The sequence below is a fragment of the Anolis carolinensis genome, chromosome 5, assembly GCF_035594765.1.
Source record: "Anolis carolinensis isolate JA03-04 chromosome 5, rAnoCar3.1.pri, whole genome shotgun sequence".
Taxonomy (NCBI): Eukaryota; Metazoa; Chordata; class Lepidosauria; order Squamata; family Dactyloidae; genus Anolis; species Anolis carolinensis.
In genome coordinates this window covers 155,544,968-155,568,546 of record NC_085845.1, presented here as the reverse complement: position 1 = coordinate 155,568,546, position 23,579 = coordinate 155,544,968, and the positions used below count along the sequence as shown (strand labels likewise).

Below are 23,579 nucleotides of genomic sequence, written 5' to 3'. Positions count from 1 at the left end.
TGCATGCCTTGTTTATGTTTAACTCCATTTGGTGCCCCATGGGACTCTCCTATGCAGAATTGACAAAATCCTGGCAGAGGAAGTTTAGTAGTTTACAGTAACATGCAAGATAACCCTTGTTCCTATGAAGAAAAATGAAGGAAAGCAGATCAGACAGGATGTTTGCTAAAGAATTGATGAAAAAGATAGATGAAAGTGTCTTCAGAAACAGCAAGGGAGAGGTTGTTTGAAGTGCACATAAATCAAGAACCACGTGACTTCGCACTGTGTCTGGAAGTACACTGTCTTTATTAGTGCCCCCCCCCCCCCCCTTGAAGCCCTACTAAGAAGTGGACCAAGAATATATGTGGAGAATGAGGAGCTGCTGCCATAAAAAGAACCAGAACATGGAAGGGGATGGGAGCCTTCTTATGCACCATGTGCAGGTTCACATGCAATTAAAGAGGCTGTCGGGATAATAGCTATGAAAACAGTAATGCAAAATTTCCAGATGCATTCCCTCCCTGTTCCTCACCTGACATAAATGGCTTCTATACTGCAAACTAATGTCCATTTTCCCAGTCCTAATTTAAAGTAAAGGTCAAGGTTTCTCCTTCATTTTAAATCTAGTCGTGTTTGACTCTGGGGGTTGGTGATCATCTCCATTTCTAAGCTGAAGAGCCGGTGTTGTCCGTAGGCACCTCCAAGCTCATGTGGCTGTCATGACTGTATGGAGTGTCGTTACCTTCCCACCAAAACGGTACCTACTGATCTACTCACATTTGCATGTTTTCAAACTGCTAGGTTGGCAGAAGCTGGGGCTAACAACATTAGCTCACCCCACTCCTCAGATTTGAACCACCTACCTTTCAGTCAGCAAGTTCAGCAGTCACCAGGAGCTCTCTATTTTAAAACACCTGTCTAAATGAGGACATTTCTTCACATAGTTATGAACTATGTTATTTATTCTGAAAATTAAGGATTAATTTTCTATTCCCATGTTCTTTATAATTTGCTAACTTATGGCAAAAAATAGACATTTCCTTCACAGCACATTAAAAACGATTAAATGAAAGATCTCTTTTGGGTGGTACCTGAAAACATACTTGCCTGGCATTTGGGTCTAATGGAGTGCTCCTTTGTGAAAGTGGACCTGAATGCTTGCCCCTCTTCATACAAACACAGCACTGATCATACAAACACAGGCTGTTAGCAGACTCAGCCTGGAAACTTGCTGGCAACAGACACATGTGGGCATAAATCCGATTGGTAGCCCTGACTAGAGTAAACCCATTGAATCATTGGGACATACCTATGTGTCTATTTAGACTTCAGTAACGGAATGAAATCTATAAAAAAAAAGTAAGAAGCAATTAGTAAGTGAATAATTTTGCAAAACATTTTTTTTAGGTTTTAGAAGTCTGGATGGATGCTTTTCTTGGGATTAGTACCTTTGCAAACAATATCTATCTGTGTGTGAGATAGAGAATGAGGAGGCTCTTACAAAAAACCATTCCAGCAAATAAACTGCCTTGCCACTGGCATTCACAATGCAGAAGGTTGAAAAGTGATGTGGGAGTGCTATGTATATGTGTTTTTGAGTGGGAGAAATGTTGAAGGAAGGAAAACATGCCTGAGAGGATTAATTTGTTCCCATTCTTCATTAACAAAATAGAAATCCTAACAATATATTTCATAGGATTATTTAGAAAGTGAAGGCGATATTTTTGACTTTGTAATATTAGCTATACCAGGGAGCCCCTGGTGCCCCTGGTGGTGCAGTGGGTTAAACCACTGAGCTGCTGAATTTGCTGACCAAAAGGTTGGCAATTCGAACGGGGTGAGCTCCCACTGTTAGCCCCAACTTCTGCCAACCTAGCAGTTTGAAAACCTGCAAATGTGAGTAGATCAGTAGGTACCGCTCTGTCAGGAAGGTAATTGCGCTCCATGCAGTCATGCCAGCCACATGACCTTGGAGGTGTCTACGGACAATGCCTGCTATTTGGTTTAGAAATGGAGATGAGTACCAATCCCCAGAGTCGGACACAACTAGACTTAATGTCAGGGGAAAACCTTAATGTTTACCTATACAGCTCACTGTTCCTCAGGATAATCATTTTCAATTCCATTGAAAGATGAATACTTGTTTCTTTGGATGATTGAGCATTCTTCTCCTTGTGCATCAGCCTCAATTGTCCTTGAAAAAACAGGCCTGTAAAAAACAACAGCCAAACACACTGTATGAAGGGGGAAAAATTACTGGGGTGCCCCATAAGGACATCTACAGGTGAATTTTGTATACATCATGGAGCTTATTTAAAGTCAGACAAAACTTAGATCTTATTTTAAGTTAGATACTCCTAACTTAGTGGTACTTTCCAAATTGAGTGAAAACTCAATGAAAAAAAAATGAAGTATTCAGCACGTCTTGCCAAGCCGATCTTGTATATGCCACATCAGATATTTTTTCTATCAGGCCATTCCAAACTCAAGCTCTAATTTTGTAGAAAGTCCAATCAATGTTATTTGAGGTATTCACCAAGTGTGTCATCCTAAATCAGACCACACCAAATAATCCCTCCAAAGTTGATGAAAGTCTATTTGGCTGCTTTCATGTGGTATGATCACACACAGACGAATAGACAGAAATGAATTTTGTTTATAAAGATTAGGACTGTTGTCTCACTCAGTAGTTATGAGATCATAAACAGTGTTTATGATTTTACTACCTACCGTTTCAGTCTGGCAGTGCCCCAATCAAAGGGTTACTGAGACAGATTACAGATTGGGATACTGGGAAATTGCATCTGCAGGGTTCTCCCAGCCATTGAGCAAAACAGTTGAGGTGGGAACCCATTCATCCACCTCTTCTCAATACTGTATGTCCTGTGACTAATGGATCACAGCAGGCATAAGTTACCAGTGGTTAAGTGCACTTCAAAAACCTTTTGGATGGGCCTCTGCCAGACTGAAAGGATAGGGCTTTTATTGGGTTTTGGTACATGAGTACCAGTGTGATGTAGCGGTTTGAGCATTCTGGAATCCAGGGCACGAATCCTCACTCAGCTATGGATAGCCAGAGGCTAGGGTCCTTAACCTTAACCCCAGTGTGTGATGAACACCTTAACTTCAGTGTACAATAAACACACATATACAGTAGAGTCTCACTTATCCAACGTTCTGGAATATCCAACGCATTTTTGTAGTCAATGTTTTCAATACATCATGATATTTTGGTGCTAAATTCGTAAATACAGTAATTACTGCATAGCATTACTGCGCATTGAACTACTTTTTCTGTCAAATTTATTGTATAATCTGATGTTTTGGTGCTTAATTTGTAAAATCATAACCTAATTTGATGTTTAATAGGCTTTTCCTTAATGCCTCCTTATTATCCAACATATTCGCTTATCCAACATTCTGCTGGCCCGTTTATGTTGGATAACTGAGACTCTACTGTATTAAGCATTACAATTTACAAGGCTCTTAAAGCAACTTCTACTGGTCAAACATATAAGTAAGCAGCAGCATAAAACTAAACATGTAATATTTAAAAATAGGAATCAATAGAAACCAATGTTTCCAAAACATTGTTTCCTACTTTAAATGTGTCATGCGTATGTTAAAGAATATTGCTATTTAAAATACATTGCTTGCCATAATGCAAACATTAGATTTTAAAAGTTGTGGACCGGTGAGTTCTCAGCAGTGTGTTTCACCTATGGAAGAAGCTGCAGGAAACCCAGCACTTCCTTTATTTATTTATCTGTTTAATTGATTAATTTGTTTAATTTCTATCCCATCTTTCCCACAGCAAGGGACCCATGGTGTCCATCCGTGCAATCTGCTGTTTCCTTGCAATGGGGCAGGTGTAATGAACTGAATTTCTAGAACACCTGTTGGGTAGATTTTTGTGGGATTTTATCACATGCAGGCCTTCCTGCTGGCCTTGACAGCTGCCTCATTATTAAAATAGAGTGTCTAATCTTTCAGAGGTGAAAGGAATGAAAGAGGTACAAAAACAGTCTGAGAGGAAAAGTGTTCCCAGAAGTTCATCTTGAGAAATACAGATCCACAAGCCCCCTTCATGCCAAAATATACAAAAATTCAGCACTTCTCAGTGGAGCATGACATGAGCGGAAGGAAACCAGTGAAGCCTGGTGAAGTTAGCAAATCTCACATGAAGTTGACAATGAGTGAGTGTAGGCTTTCTCCCTTTAATAACTATTACTCCTGACTGAGGTGATTGACAGGGCAAATTAAAATTCATGATGTATAGCCTTTCACCAGCAGAAGTTAACCAATGCTTCATGCAGCTCGACATTTTGGAACCACAGCGGCCAATCAGAAACCCCCAGGAAGCCCATAAACAGGACATAAGCACAATAGTTCCCCAGAAGTCAGTACTACAAGAGATGTTCTGCCTCTGGAAGTAATACATAGCAATCATGGTTAAACAATCATTGGTATCTTTCTTGAAAAGGAGCAATTTTAGGATTGGAATGTGTTTTTGTATTGTATGTGTGGAAGATGGTGAGACATTTCCCCCTTTCTCCTCTTTACGGCCAACATCCTATATGCTTTCTGTGTAGTATAAAACAGCTTTATTGCTCTAGATCAGTGGTTCTCAACCTTTGGGTACCCAGATGTTTTGGCCTTCAACTCCCAGAAATCCTAACAGCTGGTAAATTGGCTGGGATTTCTGGGAGTTGTAGGCCAAAATACCTGGGGACTCACAGCCTGAGAACCACTTCTTTAGATCTCACTGTTGTGTAATTGATTTTGTCCTACTTAGCTCTCCACTCACCAAGTCAGTCAAGGGAGACAGAAAGGGCTGTGAGTGTACTTAGAGAATGACTGGCTGAACTTAAACAACTATTAGGAAATAGAATTGCCAAATCTTAGGGCCTATCCTTGAATCTCAGGGACTGGCTCCTCTTTTCCAGTCTTTCGACCAATGGTTCTTAACCTGTGGGTCCCCAGATGTTTTTGGCCTTCAACTCCCAGATATCCTAACAGTTGTTAAACTGGCTGGGATTTCTGGAAGTTGTAGACCAAAAACATCTGGGGACCCCAGGTTGAGAACCACTGCTTTTGACTGAGGGGAAAGAAGTCAGAGAGACAGTCTTGCCTTGAAAGACGTGTGTGTTCCTAATTCACTAGACCCATTAGTTAGACTATTGAAGTCAATGGCAAACCTCTTCTGAATAAATCTTGACAAAAAGACCCTGTGATAGAAATGCTTTAGGGTCACCATAGTTTGGAAATGACTTGAAGGCACACAACAACAACAATACTCTGTGCAAATGTAGTTGATGCTTAATGTTTCATGTAAAATGGCATTGCTGTGGGCTTTTCCTTGTAACATCAGCCTAACACAGTGGTTCCTTTGGTTCTCCAGGTGTTTTGGACTTCACCAAGGTCTGATTTCTGTATCATTACAACAGGGCATTCTTAGGGCCTTTCCACACTGCCCATATATCCCAGGATCTCATACATGATTATCTGTTTATCCCAAGTTTTCTGGCAGTGGGGACTCATATATTCCATGATATCCTTCTGGAATGCCTGAAGGGGCCGGGAATTGGAGGCACTGTGCTGTAGTGGTTCCGGTCATACCTCTAAGGTAGGTGGTGCTTGGGGACAACTGCTCCTCAAAAGGAGCTATTATGTGGTGTCCCACAAGGTGCCATTCTATCCCCAATGCTCTTTAACATTTACATGAAGCCACTGGGAGATATCATCCATAGGCATGGGGCGGGTGTTATCAGTATGCTGATGACACCCAAATATATTTCTCTATGCCTTCAAAAACAGTCTCAGTTAAGGATAGCATCTCTCCTCTGGAGAAGGCTGGATGGGGGGGGGGGGATTGAAACTGAATCCAGACAAAACAAAGGTATTTGCCATCAAGGGTCCTACTCTGGTGGGGAGATGTGTCAACCAGACCAGGATGGAGTTACACTCCCCTTGAAAAACTGTGTCCACAGCTTGGGAGTGCTCTTGGATCTGTCCCACCAAATGTCAGCCCAGGTAGATGCCACTGTCAGGAGTGCTTTCTATCAGCTTTGGCTGATACACCAGCTGTACCCCTTCTTGGTTTTGGAGGACCCACAGATGGTAGTGCATGCACTGGCATCCTCAAGGTTAGACTTCTGCAATGCGCTCTACATTGGGCTACTTTTTACCAAGTTCGGAAACTCAAGCTGGTTCAAAATACGACAACCGGATTGGTTACCATAACTTCCAGGAGTGAGCATATCACATCTATCCTAAAGTCACTCCACTGGCTGCCAATTAGTTTCCAAGCTAAGTACAAGGTGTTGGTTTTGACCTTTAAAGCCCTACATGGTTTGGGTCCAGGTTTCCTGAAGGACCACCTTCTCCCATTCAATCTGCTCTGCATTCTTAGGTCCTCTGGGGGTGTCTGCTCCAACCAGCCAGAACATGACTGGCAACCACAATCCCGAGGATCTTTTTCATCAGCCACCCCACGACTCTGGAACAACCTGCAGGTAGAGCTCTGACAGCTATAGCAACTGTCAGAATTTTTAAAACATGGAAAGACCTATCTCTTCTGGCAGGCCTACCCAGCCAGTCCTTAAGCATGAATTTTAAATTTGTGTCTTGTGTTTAATCTCAGTTTTGTGTATTTTAATATGTATTTTATAGAAATATGCTTTAATATGTAGATTTATAGAAATATATTTCAATATGTGGATTTGTAGTACTTTTACAATGTTTATGTGTTTTAATTTTTCTGTAACCCGTCTTGAGCCACCATGAGAGGCAGATAAGAAATAAAATTATTATTATAATTATTATTAATAATAATAATAATAATAAAGCAGATAATCTGGGATGAGATCCTGGGATGAAGAACAGCATGGAAGGTCCCTTAGATTTTTGGTTTTGGCCCTGAAATCCCAGGACATGGCATAGTTCTGCCCTGCTATCCTTTCTGAGATAGTGAAACTGTTTGAGCAAATTGTTTCTTGCTAGCATTGGGTATAAGCACTAGAGTTGGACCCGAATCCTGTTTCATCTGTTTCTTTCGTGGTTTTGTACCATTCTGTCCTTTCAGATGGCATGGAATGGTTCAACCCCCTCCAGAACAAAAGAAGCAGTGAAATGAAAAAAAGAGCAAATGTTTGGTCAGCTGATTTTTGGTGCTTAGCTGTAGGCCCTGGCTGGCAGGGCCTACAGCCATGCACCGGGAGTATGTTCATAGTCCTGGCTTGCAGGACCTACAGTCGAGTGCCAAACACCCGAAGCTTGTAGGCCCAGCAGGAAGAGCCTATGAGTCATCGAGCGCTCGATGCTGTAGGCCTGGCAGGCAGGGCCTACGGCCGAGCGCTCAATGCTCATAGGTCCGGCAGGCAGGGTCTACAGCTGAGCTCCGGGCCCGCTTGGATGTAGGCCCTGGTGCTTTGTTGCCCAAAGCCCAAAAAATCTTTGTTTTTTTCGGACCTTGGACAGAAGAGCTCATTTGTATAGGCGCCCATTTCCGTATAGGGTGGGTGGAAATGGAAATGGGGCGATACGAATGGTACAAATAGAAACGGCTAAAGATTTCATACAAATACACACCACTAATAAGCACACTGAAAAATTATAGCCATTTGGACATTTTATGAAGCAAAAATAAATAAATAGAAGTAAGCATTTTGAGTATCAGAGCAAGAAATCTATACTAATCTGACAACACTCTTCGACAGATTTATAGTTCCTTCTTTAAGACTCCTCTGAAAATTCAAATGCTAAAATTAATTGTAACAAAATGGATGGTAAAGTAAGATATATTTTACTTCTTGAAGGAAAATGAGTCTGTCTTGTAATTTTTCTCAAGGGATCTCATATTTCTGAAAGTGGACAGGTGGCCTGTTCAGTCGGGGACATGCCAATTAACCTATCCATTATGTAACAAGTTGAGAATATTTAACGAGGCATAGAAGTTGCCAAGGAATTTTGGCAGAATGGACAAGGATTTCCTTGTAAGTAGCAAAATTCTTCCCACCTGCTCTACAAGGATCAGACTACTAGTGGTTTTCAAAGGGCCATTAGCCAGACAAACCAGCATTAAGGGATTTGATCCCAGATGTAAAGACAGCTTATGTGGTTGTATGAAACAAATAATAATGAGAATTTCATAGATTGTTTATTTCCCTCAGAGCTAAGTAATGGTCATTTGAGTAGAATTGATTTTTCTTAGCCATTCATTTAATTGTATGGGAAAACCTGAGCTTTAGAAAAGATAGTGAAGCAGAAATTTGGAAGAATGTGACAGACAGGAGCAGAATAGCTGGAGTTTTTTTTTTGTTACTTTCCATTACTTTTTAAAGAAGGCAAAAATATTGATAAGATTATGGGGTATCTGCCTCCGCTGGCACAGCGGGTTAAACCATTGAGCTGCTGAATTTGCTAACTGAAAGGTCGATGGTTCGAATTGGGGGAGTGCAGTGAGCTCCCGCTGTTAGCCACAGCTTCTTCCAACCTAGCAGTTCGAAAACATGCAAAAGTGAGTAGATCAATAGGTACCGCTCCGGTGCGAAAGTGTTCCATGCAGTTATGCCAGCCACATGATCTTTGAGGTGTCTACAGACAAAGGCGGCTCTTCAGCTTAAAAATGGAGATGATCACCAATCCCTAGAGCTGGGAGAAACGTTTACCTTACCTAACGGGGGTAAAATGTATCTAAAAATAACGATAATAAGTAATATTTGAAAGTAACTAGAACTGTTATTCATCCATGTAAAATACTTCCACTCCAATGCATTACAGTGCCTTCATTCAATAGGATTTAATATCTATTCAAATTCCATTTAATTCAATGTTACTAAAACACACCTTTAATCAATCATGCATAAGCTCTGTATCTGTGCAGATTTTGATCCAATTGTGTAAAGTGTTAGTAGATTAGCCAGCTCCACTTAAACAAAAAGGTAAATCCTATGATTGGAGAAATTTGGCACTACATTGATCATCTCCTGCAGAAGAGCTAAACAGACTTGATAAGAAACATACAGCAATCCCTACTGGATAAAACAGTATTCGTTCATGTGCCGTCCGCCGGACAATAAAAAGCTATAAAACTGAAACGTGCTGTCCTTTATCCGGGCGAACTGCAAATCCCTATAAGCTGTCCTATAGATATTGAACGACTGAGTCTGGATAACTTCAAAAAAGGATGTTTATTCATACAAGGTTGTAAACCTGGCACAGATCTTAAAGTTGCAGAAAATGAAACAAATTTCCATAGGTTTTAGTTGCAGAATTATCCCTGGTTCCAGAAGGCAAAAGTGATTATAAAACCACTATACCCTAATCACGCTGCCTATGTTAGAAGGAGAAACTCTTTCCTTCCCTATCTTTACAGCAAAGATTAGTTCTAGAAGCGATGGAATAACTTTGCTCCTCTAACTAGATTTCCTATTCCAGATCAATATAATTCAATACTTATCTAATTTGGATAGGCTTAGATTGGCCTGGTTTTGAGGATGATTTGTCCCAGTTAGCCTTGCACAGCTCCAGCACGTTGGAAGACAATAGCCAGAATGAAGCTCCAAAATGGAGACTAGACCCTGGTAAAAAGGGCGGTCCTAAGATGTTGCACTCTTTGACCAATCACTGCAAAGAAAACTGCAGCCAGCTATTGCAGATTCCAAGCCACTTTTCCTAGGCTTTTGCAGCCAGAGGCTCAAACAAAATGCAAAGGAGGGAAAACAAACAAACGACCAATAGGTAAGGCAAACCATCGTCCTGGGGGACGGAACACTCCCCGCTAAATTCCCAGGATGTGGGAATTTACCAATCAAAAACATACAAACACCTTTGTATACACAACAATACAAACACTAGAACTTTAAACATCTCCAATAAGCAACACGAGGTCACTAATTGGTCTGTCCAAAATGGACACTTTGCCTCTGTTGCAAGTCTTTAATTGAACTTTCCTGACCTTACCGTCCGGGCAAGGAAAGGTCTTTAATACAATGCCCATGGGCCACGCATGGCGGGGCAAGTCTTTGTCCTTTAACAACACAACGTTGTTAACCTCAATGTTGTCCTGTGGGCTTTGCCAGATTCTTCTAGCTTGAAGCTGGCTTAAGTACTCAGCTTTCCACCTTTTCCAAAAGTGGTTGGCCAAGGACTGCACCTGTTTCCACAGGGCACGGTGAGTTCCGTCCGGAACTGGCAACATGACGTCCTTCCATCCTGGCACCTTTTGTGTCAAAATAAGTGCAGGAGTCAGTGGTTGTAAGTTCTCAGGGTCACTGGTAAGGGGAACCAGCGGCCGGTTGTTGATAATTGCGGTAACTTCCGCCATAAGTGTCACCAAAACATCATGCGTCAATGACCTATGACTCAAAAACATGGCATTAAGGATTTTGCGACTAATACCAATCATCCTCTCCCAAACACCACCCATATGGGAGGCGTGAGGAACATTGAAAGTCCACATAATTTGTTCAGTATTCGTAAAGTTCTGAACCTTTGGGTCTCTCCCAAACCTAGACACACAATTGAGTTCTTTGGTCGCACCTACAAAATTGGTGCCACAGTCCGACCGAATTGACTTAATTGGCCCTCTGAGGGCTATGAACCTTTTCAATGCGTTTATGAATGATGAAGTGTCCATTCCCTCTGCAACCTCTATATAGACAGTTCGTTTTGACAAACAAGTAAACAAACCCGCCCATCTTTTGTTATTTACAACACCACCCCTGGTTTTCCTAGTGACAACCTCCCAAGGACCAAACACATCGATTCCCACATGGGAAAAGGGTGGGTCTGTCAAAGTCCTATCCTGAGGTAGTTCTGCCATCAACTGACTTTGACAGTTTCGCCTGAGTCGCCGACATTTGACACACTTAAAAATAACACTGCTGACCAAACTTTTAGCATTTACCACCCACAGGCCTTCATTTCTAAGGGTCGCCTCAGTCAGAGTTCTACCTTGATGATGGATTTTCTCATGGTAGTGACGAACCAACAACAAAGCAATATGGCTATTGGGGGGTACAATGATGGGGTTCTTTATACACACTTTGAGTTTAGCCTTAGCTAACCTCCCTCCCACTCTTAAAATGCCCTCTTTATCCAGAAATGGGTTCAGCTCACGCAAGAAACTCCGGCTGGGGGTGTTAAGCCCTTGTTCTAACCTGGCTGTTTCTTGACTAAACTCATGCCTCTGAACTGACCTGAGTATTACTCCCTTAGCCTTTAGCATGTCCTGAACTTGCAAAGGCTGACTATCTTTGCAGACTAAGCGATGTATAAGCCTAGCAACTGCTCTAAGAAGACTGTGCCACTCTAAAAAATGCTCAAAGCGGTGTAGTTCCAGGTAAGATCTTTGGCCCATCTTGATTTCTGTGGTTGATTTGCAGGCTTTCACCTCTGCACTTCGTGAGACTTGAGCATTCATAATGTCCGAAAACCTTTGCTCATCTTTCGAGAGCGCTGTGGCTTCGTCTCTCTCAGAGACTTTGAAGATGGAGGAATACTCTGGAGTTATTGCTTGGCAGTAGACCGAGATATGACTTAGGCAACTGCGCACAAGTGTAGGACGTCCACCTTTAAGCACCTGTGCTTGATTGGAGTCCAACGACGATGGTGGGTGCATCTTGTTTATGCACACTGGGCCTATGACTGTCCAGCCTAATGGCAATTGTTGTGCGATAGGTGCACCTGGAGGTCCTTTAACTTGGTCGTTCACACAGAACAAGCTCGGGCAGTCCGAGCCAAGCAAAAGGGCAATGTCCACATCTGGCCGAAAGGCTGGTATAGCATTCTTTAACCGTCGCAAATGTGGATGAGCCTCCACAACTTCTCTAGTTACAATTTGTTTTTTGTTCCGAGGGATGGAGGAACACTCAATCAGGTCTGGCAACTTGAACTGTCTCTTCTGGTCGCAAGAGGAGACAACGAAGCCAGATGCTATGCGACCCTGCAACTTCTTTTTTCCTGCACACGTAGTCATAGTGTAGTCGACCATCTTGGTTTTAAGGTCAAACATGCGGAAGAACTCTGGAGTAGCCAGGGAGGCGTCGCTCTGTGAATCCAGGGCCACATAGAGTCTCTTTCTAAGCCAAGGGCTCTTGGCTGGATATACATCCGCTAGGCAGATAGGATGACAAACTCTGTACTGGTGCGAGTCAGAACACAGCTCTGTACAGGCGACTGCTGAAACTTCCACCTGCATCTCTGGTGCGGCTGGCTTGTCGGTGTCTTCGACTGCTGACTTTTCTTTTGGTGAAGCGTTCTCTTTGGGGTGGGAGATGATATTGGAGTTGTGCATTGCGGTGCAATGCTTGAGGCTGTTGCATTTCTCACACTTGATGTTTTCTTTGCAGTTGGATGCAAAGTGTGGAGTTGCTCCACAGCATCTAAAGCAGATTCCCTGCTTTTGAACTAGCTGTTGCCTTTCTTTGTATGTCTTTCTACTAAACTCCCTGCAGTTGGCCAAGCTGTGAGGCTTTTGGTGAATAGGGCAAAGCAATTCTTTTACCTCCGACCTGGGTTCGTCAGTCTTGTGTTGAGTTTCGACTGCCTTTACGCTGACAGGTCTATTGGCCTCTCTAGGTGGTTTCTTGTCCACTTCAGGTGCCTTCTCTGGCTGGGTCCCTTGGTATAAGGTGGGGAGGCCCGTCTGTGGATCATTCCTTTCTCTGGCTGCCCTGGTGATGAACTGGACCAAATGAGAAAATGGAGGGTATGCCTGGGAGTGGGCCTCCTTGTAGTTGAAGACCTCCTGTCCCCAGCGTTCTTGCAAAGTGAAGGGCAGCTTGGTCAAGATCTGCCTCTGGGACAGGTGCTGATCGAGGCACTTCAAACCGGGCAGTTCTGGATTCTCCTTGGCCGACTCTAATTCCGCAAGGAGATCGCTGAGGTCCCACAAGAGTTTGAAGTCTTTGAGTTTTAAAGCTGGGAACCTTTGGAGCTTGTCCATAAGAGATGCTTCAATCTCTGTGCTGGCCCCATACCTCTGCTGCAACCTGGCCCAGGCCTTTTCCAGGGCTTTGTCGGGATCGGCTACGTGGGCTGCGTAGATCTTCTTAACTTGTGAGGATGAGGCTGGGCCCAACCATGCAGCCAGAAGAGTCAGTTCTTCCTCAGGCAATAACTTTAAGTCTCTGATTGCTCTCTGGAAGGTGGCCTTCCAGAGAAGAAATTCCTCAGGCTTGTCCGAAAACTTTTCGACACCCTTGTCCTTAAGATCTCTTCTGGGGCTTCTGATGATGGAGACAAGCTGGGACTCTGGCGTCGAAGGGAACAATTGAGGAGTTTGCTGTTGTGGAGTGGACTCCCACCGTGCACCTTGCGTCAACCTTTGGCCTCTTGGAGGGATGACATCGACCACTGACGAATCGATGGCTCCCTGTGCAGCTGTCTGTAGGGGCCAACTAGCACTCGGCCTTGAGGCCCTGATTGACTGACCTAGGGTTTTAGCAGGAGGCACAGGTAGCTCGAGCAAGGGTGAGCTCCCCGCTATGACGCTCTGCTCTGCAGGAAACTCAAAAGTGACTTTGGGGCCCTGCTCTGGGTAAGGAGAGAAGTCTTCCTGTTCCTCATCCGAAAACTGGCTGTTCATGCTGCCAAGGTGCGCAAACACTTTGGCAGAAGGATCCTGTATTGGTAACTGGCTTACATTTTCTTCTGTGAGTGGCTCAATTAGGGCTTTGGCCAAAGTCTCAGCCCTTACCCTTTTGGCTGCGGCATCCATCTTTATTCTAAGCATCTCTATACGAGCCTGTTCTATTTGCATTTCGCTTTGTCTATGGGCCTGTTCTATTTGCATTTCGCTTCGTCTATGGGCCTGTTCTATTTGCAGTCGTTGCTCTTCTTCTTTAAAGGGAAGGGTGAGATCAGCTGCCTTAGCATCAGCCTCCGCCCCCGCCACTTTACTCTGCAGCTCCAGACGTGCAGCCTCCTTAATGTGCAAGGCAGCTAGGGAAGAGATGGCACTCCCAGCAGCAGAAGACTTGCTAGAGTGGCTGTGTTTAGACGATGCACGCTCCCTTAGTTTAGATACCTGACTAGAGCGGTTGGACTTAAGACTAAGTGCCACAGCAGGTGATTTTAAAAGATTGGTCTCATGGCTGCATAAGGAAGCTAGGATTGCCCTCACCCTATTTTCTTTCTCATTAGTGTCAGCTAAAACACTCACTATTTCTAACTCTGAATCCTTGGCGTTAATGCGCTCGAGGACCTGGACTATCTTAGACACCAAACCCCTCCAAAGACCGAAGGTCTCTTCAAGGTCTGTCTGTAATATGGATGGCACCCTTGTAATACCCAAGCTCTCTATTCTGCCCATTAATGTTACAATTCGCTCCCATGCCGAACCTAACCTCACATGGAGGAGCTCCTTTTCATCTATTAGATGGGCTAGCATCTTGGCTGAAGGGTGCTTTATCCTTTGGGGCCTTTCATTCCTACTTTCAGCCTCAGAAGGAGGTATACCATCTGTATCATCTTGAAATTGCATAGACATTATGTATTCTTAATAGCAAGTAAATTTACAACAAAGGCAAATGCAATATACCTGCAAGTAAATTTACAATAAAAGCAAATTCAATATATAATACAATTCACAGCACTTAACCATAGCAATATATATCACTAAGTAACTATACTTTACAAAGATTGTGACCTTTGGCGCCAGACTTTGGTGGGCAAGCTGCAAAATGTCAACTGACAGCAACTTGCCACTTGATACCTCCCTTGCCCGAGTGACGTAAACTGCCAAAATGGCGACTTCGCCAAATTTTCAAGCACCTCGTGCTCTGCGGCTCGAGGCCTGCCGCCGAAGGAGCACCGAGGCTGGCTTTGGAAAGGAGGAGAGAAGAGACGCCTCCTCCCCGCTGTGAAGGGAGGTCACCACCGCAGGTCGATGAAGCAGGTCACCACCGCAGGACGATGAGGCAGGTCACCACCGCAGGACGATGAGGCAGGTCACCACCGCAGGACGATGAGGCAGGTCACCGCCGCAGGTCAATGAGGCAGGTCACCACCGCAGGACGATGAGGCAGGTCACCACCGCCGGACCATGAGGCAGGTCAAAGCCAGCCGAGTGCTCCGGCCGAACTCCTGATGAAGAGGCTGTCAAAGCCGGTTGAGTGCTCCGGCCGAACTCGCAGCAGCGTTGCCAGGCCTGTCCAGGTTCTAGCCTGGTTCTGGTGGGCTCCACGCCTCAGAGCCAGCCAAAGAACTGTCGCTGGTGCTCCGCGGCTCGAGGTCTACCGCCGAGGGAGCCCTGGACGTTGCTGGGAACTGCACAGCCTGTGCAAACCCAGAAAGCCACTGGGCTACGTGCGCACACGCGAGCCAAATAGCAAGGAAATAGAGCCCCACTATTTGACTCCTTCAGGTCTGAGAGCGGGCTCCACTGCCTCAGACGCTGGTAGAGTCTTTAGGTATGCAGACTGAGCTCAGGCGGAAAAGCCGCAGCCTATACTAAAACTTCCTAAACTATAAAAAACTATAAAGCCGTGCAAGCTAGCTGAAGCGGAAAAACCGCTGATCGACCTCAAAACTGTGCCGTCCGCCGGACAATAAAAAGCTATAAAACTGAAACGTGCTGTCCTTTATCCGGGCGAACTGCAAATCCCTATAAGCTGTCCTATAGATATTGAACGACTGAGTCTGGATAACTTCAAAAAAGGATGTTTATTCATACAAGGTTGTAAACCTGGCACAGATCTTAAAGTTGCAGAAAATGAAACAAATTTCCATAGGTTTTAGTTGCAGAATTATCCCTGGTTCCAGAAGGCAAAAGTGATTATAAAACCACTATACCCTAATCACGCTGCCTATGTTAGAAGGAGAAACTCTTTCCTTCCCTATCTTTACAGCAAAGATTAGTTCTAGAAGCGATGGAATAACTTTGCTCCTCTAACTAGATTTCCTATTCCAGATCAATATAATTCAATACTTATCTAATTTGGATAGGCTTAGATTGGCCTGGTTTTGAGGATGATTTGTCCCAGTTAGCCTTGCACAGCTCCAGCACGTTGGAAGACAATAGCCAGAATGAAGCTCCAAAATGGAGACTAGACCCTGGTAAAAAGGGCGGTCCTAAGATGTTGCACTCTTTGACCAATCACTGCAAAGAAAACTGCAGCCAGCTATTGCAGATTCCAAGCCACTTTTCCTAGGCTTTTGCAGCCAGAGGCTCAAACAAAATGCAAAGGAGGGAAAACAAACAAACGACCAATAGGTAAGGCAAACCATCGTCCTGGGGGACGGAACAGTTCAGTCTTTGCCTGCTACAGCAGCATTCTCTGACAACATGACCTTTATTTTTCTCTCCTTTGAGAAATGGCATCTTTATCTCCCCTCCTTCCCTTTAATTGTATGAGAGAAGGAAAGGAATTTTACCAGCTGGCACAAACCAGATATGAAACTATTAGGATGCCATTACTCATTGCATTACAAAACTTGACGTGAAAACTGTTATAGGTTGTTTTCAAAAAAACAGAATGACATTCCTTTCCTAGTACATCATTCCATATGACAAACCATGAAACAGTAATTGTTAGTTTCTAGAAATGCTTATGCAATGTATAAAGTAGCATTCTGATTGACACACACCCATTTAGATCATGGTAATCTATTTGTATATTATCATTTCCAAGTTGACTGAACTGAGTGCGTAAACTGCCAGGTGCATATTCATTTATTGTTGTTATTGCTGTTGTTGCTACGATTCCAGTTCTGTTCAGTGACTGTAAGAATTAGTTGCAGGTACAGTTCCAAAACCCAGAAAAGTTGGTTCATATTATTCTTGCAATTTTAAGTTCTTGTTATTCAAATATAATTAAGCAGTAAATTTTAGTTACAGTTAAACACCAGCATGCTATACATTGCTGACCACTGGTACTAAACATGTTTAAGTAGTGTGCTCCCATAATTATGAATTATAATGAAGAGTAGTTAAAATCAATTACAATTATAGCCCAAAGGAATTCTCTTCATTAGACTATAATCATAACATATCCAAATTATATTCAGTTTATTGAAAAAAGTACTAATTACAGATAACTGTTTCTATAACTACTTACTTCCAAGTGCAAATTAACATCAATACAATACACGTAAGGTCACTGTTCCTCTAGGCCGAAGTTTAATACAATGATTAACTAATGGAGTCCAGTCTTTATCAAGCTCATCCTTTTGTCCCATTCCAATCTGCAGTTTGTTATTTTGTAGTCTATATAATAATCTGTATTTCCCTTTCCCTTTGCAGATGGTGTATGAGTTGGTTTCCAAGCTCCTGCTACTAGAATCCCCAAAACTCTCAAAATGCAGCTCACCATGAGAATTGGCCAATTAGGAGAAACCAATATCCATTTTCAGTCAGGTCTCTTAAGGAAGCATACAAATTTTCTCCCTCTGAGTTTTGTCTTCATTCAGACTCTAGTCTTCTTTCCATCACAACTTTGAATAATTTTTCATGGGATGAGATCCAGGTTTGGGGAGAAAGGGGATTATGTGCCTATCACACCTCACTGCAGGTTTCCTTTTTTTAAAAATTAAAGTCATTTGCCAAGGAGTGTGAATCAAATCGACAATTACACACCGTGAGGGGGGATAACATGGGGGTAAAAAAAAATATATAGACGGTTAGGAGAAATCTATTAATCAAAACCCTACATCAGGAAACAAAAGGAAAAAGAGGACAGAGACAGAAAACAAAAAGCAAAAAACAAAAAATCAGAACATCACTTAAATACTAACAGTTATCACATATAATTAAAATTGACTTCCATCAGATGTGTGTTGTTATGTATCGTATTCATTTGGTATCAACTGCTGCTGCTCAGTCGTTTAGTCGTCTCCAACTCTTCGTGACCTCATGGACCAGTCCATGCCAGAGCTCCCTGTCGGCCGTCACCGCCCCCAGTTCCTTCAAGCTCTTGCAGCCATAGGTTACTATGGGGAATACCATTGCTTTCACTATATGGAATCAACTATACCCTTGTATTTCCTCTTCTATTTGTTTGTTGTATTATTTTTCTCTCCTTTAGTGTTTATTCTGGGACAGTTGTGTAGTCTTTTATCTTTGGCTAGTGTATCCTTATATTATCACTTTACAGTTCTCTGTTCTTAAATAGTTTGTAACTAATTCCCAATGTTTGTTTTTTTGGGTTTGCCTTGAATGTTCGATAGTAAGTATGTTAATTTGTCTGCCCTCATAATTTCCAAAATTTTAATAAACCAGTTTTTTTTATTTCCGGTCTGTTTTTTCCCCCTCCAACCCTTAGCATATGTCATTCTTACTGCTGTTATCAGGTAATTAAATAAGATTTCTTTATTTTTTCCCCCTCTACGTTGTCATACATACCCAGGAGGAGCAACTGCAGGTTTCCTTATGGCTGCCTGGCCCTTCAGGTGTTTTGAACTTCAGCTCCCAGAATTCCTGACCATTGGACAAGCTGGCTAGGGCTTCTGGGAGTTGGAGTTTAGGGTATAGGTGACATGGGTCTTGCCCAACTGAGAGGCAGAAAGCCTGGCTTCTCTCCCAGATTGCAGGGGATCCAGACAGTGACTTTCATGCAGAATCTCACTTCTGTTAATCTAGGTGGGTCATCTCATGTCTTGATCTGAGCCCATACAGGGCAAAGTTGTATAATTAGAGCTGAGGTTTGAAAGGAGCTGAATTCAGAACAGGGATGGCGCCAATGTAGGTCCAAGAAGGGAAGGAAAGAGGGGGTTGAAGAGAGGCTTATCTGGGGCCACAGAGGGCCCCAGAGAAGCCTCTGTCCCACCGCACTGAGTGAGGATAGATGTCCTTGGGACAGTTTCCGCTAGACTGGAAGCAATTGGGGGTGGGTGGTGGGTGGGGCGGCTTTCTTTCTTTCTTTCTTTCTTTCTTTCTTTCTTTCTTTCTTTCTTTCTTTCTTTCTCTATCACTGTTTTAAATTTTAAAATATTACTCATATTTAAGGTTAGCTTGGGAAATCCTTATTTATATTCAGTACTGTTGTCAGATTGTTGTAATTTCCTCACAAAATGTCAGTTACTAAGGTCTATGGCACTGCCATTCTGAGAACATGGATCATCATGGTAGTAATGCTGCAATATTTAAAACTAGGGAAAAATTAAAATTAAGTTGTACTATTTCAAAACTGCATACTTTAAGGCAACAATCACTTTGGTAACACATAGGGTCACTGGTCTGATTCAGAGGTTAGCATGTTCTTTCACCAAAAAACTGGTTCACTGCGGCAAGACACTGTTTCATAATTGTAATTTATGGAAGTAGGAAAACATATTCAGGCATTTTCAAAATGCTTCCTATTGGGGCTCTAGGTTATGTGAATTACAAAGCAGATTTACAAATATATGCATATAAGCTTTCCCCTCTGAAGACGCATGTGTTCCATCTTCATATTTGAGGCCAGGAATAGAGCTATAAATTGCACAGACTCCATGGGTAATGTTCACATTAAATTGCAGCTTTGTCTGGGAACATTAGCACTGGTACACTGATTCATGCATTGTTAGCAACCCATATGGTTGCACTTTTGACTATTCTACAGGTGAGATGAAAAATCCATTAGGAGAAGTAATTGGGCAATAATCCCATTCCCACCATGCTAATATATGAATGCTTTAGATAAGCTCCAAAATAATCAGTTTATTTATCTTCTGGAGGGATTTTTAGATAATTGTTATTCAACAAAGATGGATTGCTGAGAGGTGTGTAATTCAGATAAACACCGTGCTGTTTTCATTGTCCAATTTCAGTAACCCTCCCCCCTCCCAATTCCATTTTTTAGGAGCTTCCCGAATTCAGGAGGGCAAGATGCCATTTTTCAATCCAGCAGCCAAAAGATCCATTTTCGCTCTGGGAAGATCTGGCCCATTGGTGGCAATGGGGAAACTTCCAAGATTCTCCTTTCCATCATTTTAAGGCTAAAGGGATGAAAATTGCCACATTAGGAGGACTTATTTACCACTGCCAGTACCACAAGTTTCAGAATGTTTGGGTCATCCCCTGATTTTTAGGAAATACTTAAAAAAAACCTAAAAAGGTATTCTGTAGGGGTCATTTCTCCTACTATCCTTCAACCAGACCCGAGTTAAGGCATCAGACTTAAGAAACTACTTTTCCTGGGATCCTTTCCCCTAATATCCTTCAACTAGACCTGAGGAGGAACTGAATTCTCCCTGTGGGGTCTCAAGAAAGTCAGGCTATCCCCTCCCTTCAGTAAACCACCGCAATATTTAAACAAACATCTCCCCAAATGCCCTCCGCACCCAAATGCACATCCACCCTCACTTCCCTAGCAAAATACTCAGAAAAAGGCAAACCTTCTTTAAACTAATCATGTCAAGAAACCTCTGTGGTCAGTTCACATTAGGGTCTCCATAAGTTTGAAATGACTTGTAGGCACCCAACAAGAAACTGTGGAAACAATTTTATATTTTATATCTCTAGGCTGACCTCACCTCACCCCAATATTGTTATGGCCTCAGGACCAAGAAGGGCTAAAGGTCGGGGACAATCCTATTTTATAGTTACGGGTAATGTTTGCCTACCCAGATTCTTTGTGGGTGACACACTGCAAGCAATGTGGACACAACAACCAAAAAAGCACCCGTCCAGTCAAATACTGTTACCAGTATTTTATTGTTGAAGACATTTCAAGGCCATTTCCAAATTACACAAGCATTATCAGTGAGTATGTTGCAACATTTTTACAACATCTCTTAGGAGTCTTCAGTGTCTCAGTGTTTATTGTACATCACGGTTTCTTCCTGGATGGCCTTATTATGCAAATTCCCCAAAGAGGGGAAAAGACATTGTTAAGGGTCTTTCCACACAGCCATATAACCCAGAATATCAAGGCAGATAATCTGCAATATCTGTTTTGAACTGTGTTATCTAAGTCCACATTGCCATATAATCCAGCTGTGTGGAGGGGGCCTTCGGTGCCTATTACCAGAAGCAAAAAGCCTGCCCCTATTCAAACCTGCAGATAAGCAGGAACCTTTACTGGCTGTAAACAGCTGGTTTCATTTGCTTCATTCTAAGGGCACATCCGCACAGCTCTCAAAAAGCGTGAGCTCCCATGCTTTTACCTGGGGCATCCAAATGACGTCTCAGGTAAAAATGAATTAATTCAGCACAAAGCAGGAAAACCCTGCTCTGTGCTGAATTAATTAGGTACTCTATTAGATATTGGGTCTTCCTGACAACCCAGGTCTAATCCAGTAGGGCCGCTGTCTGGACTGCCCTTTTGTGTTTTCCGGGCTCCATGAACCCGAAAAACCCAGAGGGCTGTAACTCTCTCCCCTACCCCCCCCCCCCCAGAAAAGCCCTAAAAACTAAAATTTACTTACACGGCCAGGTAAGTAGTGTTTAGTTTTTAAGGCTTTTCTGGGAAGTTTTTGTTGCTGTCCGGGTGCCTTGCCAGAAGGTCCGGCAGAGCATCTGGACACCCCCTACCCAGGAAAGTGTGGTGTTTTCTGCTGGTGTGGGGACAGAAGTCTGGCCTAACCCAGGTTTTTTAAACCCAGGTTGGACTGGACTTTTCACCTGTGTGGAATAGGCCCAAGACACAGTAGTCCTAATCTAGGCATCCTTATCCTGGTGGACCTTTCAGATATGTTGGAATATAACTCCCATCACTACAAATTTTGCTGGCGGACGATCAAGGCAGTCACAACTCAACATATCTGAAAGGTCTGTCAGGCTGGGAGGAAGATGTCCTAAATTGTTCTTATATACTTGCTTGTCTTCAAAGTGTTAGCTCCCTGCAGCTTCCAAACCTGCCCCTGTTTGGGTTTCCACATCTTTAGCTTCAGCAATGCAGCAGCATGTGGTCTTTTCAAATCATTCACTCTGCTTTGGTAGTTTGAGCCTATATATGCCTCCATCGACATATGTAATTACTTGAAATAGCTAAATGAACTTAAAACTTTCATTTCCAACTTTTTAAAAAACCCACTGCAATTGGCACACTAATTGCATGGTGAAAATCATTCACTTCTTCTCTTTGAAGAAGATAAAAACAGAGCCCCATTAGTCAGGCAGACTGAAGACATTTGAGATCCTATTGATCAAGGAGTTAAATTAAAGCACAGCAGACTTAAATGAGTGAATCTTCTTTGTACCACAGAAGAAACAGCAGGGAAATTTATATCCCATTCTACCTCTGCAGAATGTGGAGCTATATTTTGTTTTCACAAGAACCAATAAATAGGATAGTCTGAGTCAAGGACTCAGGTTTGTAGCTAAAGACTTCTATGAGGTCCAGCCTAACACGTTTTGATGCTTTTGACAGCAAAACTCACGAGCCCTTATCCCTGCAAAGGAAGGTGTGGGGTATCCAAGGACAGTCTAGTTATTTTGGTGATAGAGGCAAAAGGCCTCACAGGGATACCTCCCTGGAAATAAAAATGCAATGATAAATTAAATAATACAGATGTTGCTTTCACCCCTCAACAATCAAAATCCACTGCCTGAAGCAGTTGTTTCACTGTGACTAATAGTTGAAACAGGTCTAACCTCTCTTTCTTTCCTCCATCTCCAACATAGCTACGATAGTGGCTTTTGTATATTTTATGAGTAGACATAGGAGATGAATAGTATTGCTAGACTGAAAACTGCACAGGACAGAAATTCAATGGATGTTGATTATTATGCAACCAGGTAACAAACAAAGCTTGTTGAAATTTTCTCTTTTACACAACCTTTACAGATATAGAAATCCTATTTAGTTTTCATATAGGCAACCATAGGAGGTAGGAGTGTGGCTGGAGGCATGGCTCAGGAAGGCTAGCATTGGAGAAGGGGCAGGCAATGGGATCAACTGGCCCTTCAGTCTCTGAATAGAACATTGAATTTGCATTTAGGACTAAGGGCCTTTTCTCACAGCCATATAACTCAGAATATCAAAGCAGATAATTTACAATATTATATGACAGTGTGGACTCAGATAATCTAGTCCAATGTGGATATTATAGAAATGTGTGGAAGGGGCCTAAGACTTCTGCAAGCAACATTTACAGAAGATGATGTGTTATCCAGGGCCCTTTCACACAACACAATTGGAGCACTATAATATCACTTCAACTACCTTGAGTCCATCTGAATGGATCCTGGGATTTTCAATTTAGGGGGAAGTATTTCAATTTTTCTATCTCTTGTGCCCCACCAAATTACAAATCCCAGGAATCCACAGGATGCAGCAAGGATAGTTGAAGGAATCATAGAGTAGTATGAAAGAGCCCCCAGTAAAAGTTGGTGGAATCAGAATAAACAGTGGTTCCAAATGGAGGTCTCTTAGTACTATCAGTCAAAAGTCATTGCATATCTATTCTGACATTTCCTTCTTCACTCTAGTAAGAAAAACAGTGCTGAAAGATTGGTGGTCAGAGACAGGGGTGCATCTACACTGTAGATTCCAAAGCATTGAACCATTGCAGTTAAAGTAGTGTGAAAGTGCACTTCTTCTACAGTGTAGATGTTACTTGAGAATTAGGTTGTGCTTTTGGGGTAAACCTTGACTTGTTTCGTGTCCTGGCTTTCAGTAGGGGACCCAATCCATTTTTTGAGAGTCTTCCAGAATTGGGACGGCAGATAT

At 42.7% G+C, this 23,579-nt stretch overlaps 1 long non-coding RNA gene across 1 annotated transcript; it reads left to right on the top strand.

Moving 5' to 3' along the window:
• The first annotated feature begins 3,046 nt into the window (after nt 1-3,046).
• Nucleotides 3,047-18,213, top strand: LOC134299545 (uncharacterized). The gene is made up of 2 exons (XR_010006763.1): nt 3,047-9,041; nt 16,241-18,213. It is a non-coding gene; the product is annotated as an uncharacterized LOC134299545 (long non-coding RNA).
• Nucleotides 18,214-23,579: the final 5,366 nt, after the last annotated feature.